Source organism: Nerophis lumbriciformis, linkage group LG23, assembly GCF_033978685.3.
Source record: "Nerophis lumbriciformis linkage group LG23, RoL_Nlum_v2.1, whole genome shotgun sequence".
Classification (NCBI taxonomy): domain Eukaryota; kingdom Metazoa; phylum Chordata; class Actinopteri; order Syngnathiformes; family Syngnathidae; genus Nerophis; species Nerophis lumbriciformis.
Window position 1 is genome coordinate 37004987 of NC_084570.2, and position 6674 is coordinate 37011660.

The following is a 6674-nucleotide window of genomic DNA, read 5'->3' on the forward strand; positions in this document are numbered from 1 at the left end:
TGTTGGCCCTGCGATGAGGTGGCGACTTGTCCAGGGTGTACACCGCCTTCCGCCCGATTGTAGCTGAGATAGGCTCCAGCGCCCCCCGCGACCCCAAAAGGGAATAAGCGGTAGAAAATGGATGGATGGATAGTTGCATTACAGAAAATAAAGGACTTTATCACAATATTCAAATTTTCTGAGACAATCCTGTATGCTAACGTCTCTTATATTCATTAGCATGCTAATGTTTTATGCTAGCGTTTAATTATGTTTACACCTACAAATCATAGCCTTTGATACTTGGCGTCCTCTTAGAAGTAGATTAACGTCCTTTATATTAGTATGCTAATTATTTTGCTAATTTTGCATGTTTACACCTACAAATAGTGAATTTTGGTATTTCCTCTTATCATGCATGTTAACATTTTCAGCTTGCTTTTTAGCTCATTTTGTATGTTTACACCTAAAAAAAATCATAGATTTTGATACTTGGCGCCCTTTTAGAAGTATGCTAATGATTTAGCTCATTTTGTATGTTTACACCTACAAAAAGTGAATTTTGGTATTTGTTCTTATCTGGTCACGTGCTAGCATGATTACGTTTGATGTTTGCGTTTTAGCAAAAAATTTTCTGTTAAATTTAAAATGTTTTTTGATACTTGGCGCCATCTACTATAGATAGTATGCTACTGTCTATTATATGTTAATGTTAGCATGGTAATGTTTTATGCAAAAATATTTATTCATTTATTAAAAATCAGATTTTGATATTTTGCGCCATCTTAGAAGTATGCTAATGTCTCTTATATTAGCATGCTTATGTTTTATGTTAGCGTTTTAGCTCATTTTGTATGTTTACCCTTACAAATAGTGCACTTTGGTATTTGGTATTCTGGACACGTGCTAGCATGCTCACATTGTATGCTTGCTTTTTAGCTAATTTTGTATGTTTATACCTAAGAATAATATTTAGATTCTTGGTGCCATCTTAGAAGTATGCTAATGTCTCCTATATTAGCATGCTAACATTTTATGCTAGCGTTTTAGCTAATTTTGTATGTTTACACCTACAAATCATAGATTTTGATACTAGGTGCCCTCTTAGAAGTATGCTACCATCTTTTATATTAGCATGCTAATTGTATATGTTTACACCTACAAATAGTGCATTTTAGTATTTCTTATCCGGGCTAGCATGCTAACGTTTTATATTTACTTGTTAGCTAATTGTGTCTGTTTAACCATAAAAATAATGATTTTTGATGCTTGGCGCCATCTTGAAAGTATGTTAAGGTCTTTTATATTAGGATGCAAATATTAGCATGATAATGTTTTATGCTAGCTTTTTAACTCATTTTGTATGTTTATACCTAAAAATCAGATGATGATACTTTGCGCCATTTTAGAAGTGTGCTCATGTCTCTCATATTAGCATGCTAATGTTTATGCTAGTGTCTTAGCTAATTTTGTATGTTTACGCCATACTTGCCAACCCTCCCGGATTTTCCGGGAGACTCCCGAAATTCAGCGCCTCTCCAGAAAACCTCCCGGGACAAATTTTCTCCCGAAAATCTCCTGAAATTCAGGCGGCTCCAGCTCCATGCGGACCTGAGTGACGTGTTGACAGCCTGTTCTCACGTCCGCTTTCCCACCATATAAACAGCTAATGATCGAGGGCGAGTTCTTGGTTTCTTATGTGTGTTTATTGTTAGGCAGTTTCATTAACGTCCTCCCAGCACGGTAACAACACACAACAGCAGTAGTCAAGTTTGCGTCCCCCGTAAAGCAGTTCGTCTGCCGTAAACAGCAATGTTGTGACACTTTTAAACAGGACAATACTGCCATCTACTGTACATGCATATGTGACCCACCCATAATGTGTCACATTTTTGTGTTGATTTGTTTATTTTATTTTGTGGTTTGATTTCGTTTTTGGAGCTGTCATTACACATTTATCAGTATTCACATTGGTCAGTAGGGCGTTTCTTCCCAATTGAATGCTATCACCTGCAGACCGGAAGTGTCTTGTCATTCTGATGAGCACGACCAGTCTGAACAATTGAAACGTTCTGTGTGCTTTTTCCTCCGGTTTACGCCTACAAATAGTGCACTTTAATATTTCCTCTCACCTGGTCACGTGCTAGCATGCTAACGTTTTATGCTAGCTTTTTAGCTAATTTTGTATGTTTATAACTAAGAATAATATTTTGATACTTGGTGCCATCTTAGAAGTATGTTAACGTCTCTTTTATTAGCATGCTAATGTTTTAGCTAATTTTGTATGTTTACGCCTACAAATAGTGAATTTTTGTTATTCCTCTTATCAGGTCACTTGTTAGCATGCTAACGTTTCAAATTAGCTTTTTCGCTAATTTAGTCTGTTTAAACATAAAAATAACGATTTTTGATACTTGGCACCATCTTGGAAGTATGTTAAGGTATTTTGTATTAGCATGCTAATGTTAGGATGATAATGTTTTATGCCAGCTTTTTAACTCATTTGTATGTTTATATCTGAAGAACATTGCATTGTAATACTTGGCATCATCTTGGAAGAATGGCCTCATGCTAAAATTAGCATGCTAACATTTGATGCCAGCTGTTTAGTTAAATGTGTATGTTTAAACCTAAAAATCATAGATATTTTCATACTTGGCGCCCTCTTAGAAGTATGCCAACATCTCTTATATTAGCATATTAATGTTTTATGCTAGCTTTTTAGTTAATTGTATATATTTACCTAAAAATCATAGATTTGGAAACTTGGCGCCATCTGTTAGCAGGCTCATCAACATTTCCGCAGGAAATTTTTAGCGCGCTTCTAGTTTGTAATCGTTATTATAAGGAATGGAAAGTATTAATAAAAAGTGAAATATGACATGGTCCTACTAAGTATTCTGAGTCTCTGCTCAGTATTGAGTATTTGCACCTTTTGAGCGAGTACAGCCACGAGTCTTCTTGGGAATGATGCAACTATTTTTTTCCTGTATTTGGGGATCCTTGCAGGTCCTCTCTAGTTGTGTCAGGTTGGATGGTGAACGTGGTGGACAGTCACTTTCAGGTCTCTCAAGAGATGCTTAATTGGGTTTAGGTCAGGGCTCTGGCCGGGCCAGTCAAGAATGCTCATAGAGTTGGTCCGCAGCCACTCCTTTGTAATTCATGGTGTGTCATACTTGTCAACATTGAGACCTCCGATTTCAGGAGGTGGGGGGTCGGAGGCGTGGTTAAGAAGGGAGGAGTGTATTTACAGCTAGAATTCACCAAGTCAAGTATGTTTTATTTATATATATATATATATAAAAATATAAAAGAAATACTTGAATTTCAGTGTTCATTTATTTACACATATACACACACATAACACTCATCTACTCATTGTTGAGTTAAGGGTTGAATTGTCCATCCTTGTTCTATTCTGTCACTATTTTTCTAACCATGCTGAACACCCTCTCTGATGATGCATTGCTGTGTGGCACGCACAAAAGTGCTTTCATCAAATGCACTAGAGTCTGGAATCTTCCATCTCTCCCTTGCATGGCCCAAAACCGGTCAATCTTTGCTTCCTGAGGAAGATCTTCACTGCCAAGCACTTGGTAATCCACTACTTCTTCCCGGAGGCTATCCAGGTCCAATCGCAGCTGCGGCTTGGAACTTACAAGCGTATTTCTTCATCTTACTCGTCGTCGGCGTCGCCACGGCTGTATCTTCATCGTTCTTCTGCTTCGTCTCCTTGTGTGCGCAGTTGTGCACTGCACTCTCTAAAAGCCCTAGATGTTATTGTCACATATGCATGTACAGTAGATGGCAGTATTGTCCTGTTTAAGAGTGTCACAACATTGCTGTTTACGGCAGACGAACTGCTTTACGGTAGACGAAAACGTGACTGCTGTTGTGTATGTTGTTACCGCGCTGGGAGGACGTTAATGAAACTGCCTAACAATAAACATAAGAAACCAAGAACTCGCCCTTGATCATTCTACAGTTATAACGTGATTGGGCAGACACGCTGTTTATATTGTGGGAAAGCGGACGTGAAAACAAGCTGTCCTCACTCAGGTCCGCATGGAGCTGGAGGGTGCGTGGCCTCCAGCTCCGCATGAATTTCGGGAGATTTTCGGGAGAAATTTGTCCCGGGAGGTTTTCGGGAGAGGTGCTGAATTTCGGGAGTCTCCCGGAAAATCCGGTAGGGTTGGCAAGTATGTGGTGTGTATACCAGTCAGTATGTATTGTGTGTGTGTGTGTATAACAGTCAGTATGTATCGTGTGTGTGTGTGTATACCAGTCAGTATGTATCATGTGTGTATAACAGTCAGTATGTATTGTGTGTGTGTGTCAGTATTTATTGTGTGTGAGAGTCAGTCAGTATGTATTGTGTGTGTATACCAGTCAGTTTTTATTGTGTGCGTGTATACCAGTCAGTATGTATTGTGTGTGTGTATAACAGTCAGTATGTATTGTGTGTGTATACCAGTCAGTATGTATTGTGTGTGTCAGTATTTATTGTGTGAGAGTCAGTCAGTAAGTATTCTGTGTGTGTGTGTGTGTGTGTGTATATACCAGTCAGTATTTATTGCGTGTGTATACTAGTCAGTATTTATTGTGTATACCAGTCAGTGTGCGTGCATCCGTCTGTCCCTCCCTCCCTGTCTTGTGTCTGTCTGTACCTGTTTTGTGTGTGTGTGTATACCAGTCAGTATGTATTGTGTGTGTGAGAGTCAGTCAGTCAGTATTTATTGTCTATACCAGTCAGTATTTATTGTGTGTGTGAGAGTCAGTCAGTCAGTATTTATTGTGTGTATACCAGTCAGTATTCATTGTGTGTGTATACCAGTCAGTATGTATTGTTTGTATACCAGTCAGTATTTGTGTGTGTATACCAGACAGTATGTATTGTGTGTGCATAACAGTCAGTATGTATTGTGTGTATACCAGTCAGTATGTATTGTGTGTGTCAGTATTTATTGTGTGAGAGAGTCAGTCAGTATGTATTGTGTGTGTATACCAGTCAGTATGTATTGTGTGTGTATACCAGACAGTATGTATTGTGTGTGCATAACAGTCAGTATGTATTGTGTGTATACCAGTCAGTATGTATTGTGTGTGTCAGTATTTATTGTGTGAGAGAGTCAGTCAGTATGTATTGTGTGTGTATACCAGTCAGTATTTGTGTGTGTATACCTGTCAGTATGTATTGTGTGTGTATACCAGTCAGTGTTTATTGTGTGTGTATACCAGTCAGCATGTATTGTGTGTGTGTGTGTATACCAGTCAGTATTTATTTCACGTGTATACCAGTCAGTGTGCGTGCATCTTTCCGTCCGTCCCTCCCTGTCTTATGTGTGTGTCTGTACCTGTCTTGTGTGTGTGTACCTGTCTGTACCTGTCGTGTGTGTGTGTGTATACCAGTCAGTATTTATTGTGTGTATACCAGTCAGTATGTATTGTGTGTGTTGTGTGTGTATACCAGTCAGTGTGCGTGCATCCTTCCGTCCGTCCCTCCCTGTCTTATGTGTGTGTCTGTACCTGTCTTGTGTGTGTCTGTACCTGTCTTGTGTGTGTGTGTGTATATACCAGTCAGTGTGTGTGCATCCGTCTGTCCGTCCCTCCGTCTTGTGTCTGTTTGTACCTGTCTTATGTGTGTGTCTGTACCTGTCTTGTGTGTGTGTGTGTGTGTGTGTGTGTGTGTGTGTGTGTGTGTGTGTGTGTGACCAAATAAGACAACATATGATGCAATGGTATTATTTATGGAGTATATTGTGAATAAATGAGAACAGGAAGTGAACAAAAGTGTTAGCAACTGCTATGTAAAGGAAAAGGGGTAGGATTAAATAAGCTTTGCTTCATCCTACTCCTTTTTGAAAATGTTGAAAAAAGAAACTGGACATTCTGATGTATCGTGTTGTAATTGTATTCATGTTGGAAATAAACTCAAAGCATAAACCATTGTTCCATATGAATTGAAACCATAACCATTCATTCTTAAAGTAGCAATTAGCTACCCGCTGCCACCTACTGACAAGGAGAAGTATTACATGGTCACTGCCGATCACCACACAGCATTCATTCAACAACGGCACATTTCTCCCAGCCATCCATTTTCTACCGCTTGTCCCTTTTGGGGTCGCGGGGGGTGCTGGATTGCGGATTCTAAATATGGGTTTGCAAAAATGTTTTTTGGTCAATTAGGTGAAATTGCATATTTTCCCACGGCCTAGCGGTTGGGAAAAAAACGCTCAAAGCATGTTCCACAAGTGTGAATTCAGTCTTCTTCGCGTCTTGACCGTATTACAAAGCAGCATTTGTCCTATTTCTTTATGACGTTGTGGCGCAAGGTGAGCAATGCTAACACGGCGACTGAGCAACTTTTTGATGCACTTGATCTTCAACTCCTGCCTCATCTGTAACACATCTGTATAGTTTTCTATGCTCTGTGTAAATATTACACTTATTGATAATGATTCTACTTTGTAGAAATCCGTTTACCGTGGTAAACGAGGGAAGACTGTAGCTTTGATCTCAGGTACAAAAAACAGTTACTAAATTCATATAATAAGTACTCACAAGTTGCTTTTAAATGGGTGTGTATGTGCATACATGCAAATGAGGTGTTTACACACTATTTTCACTGACATCCATCCATCCATTTTCTACCAATTGTCCTGTGTGGAGGTGCTGGAGCCTATCCTAGCTAC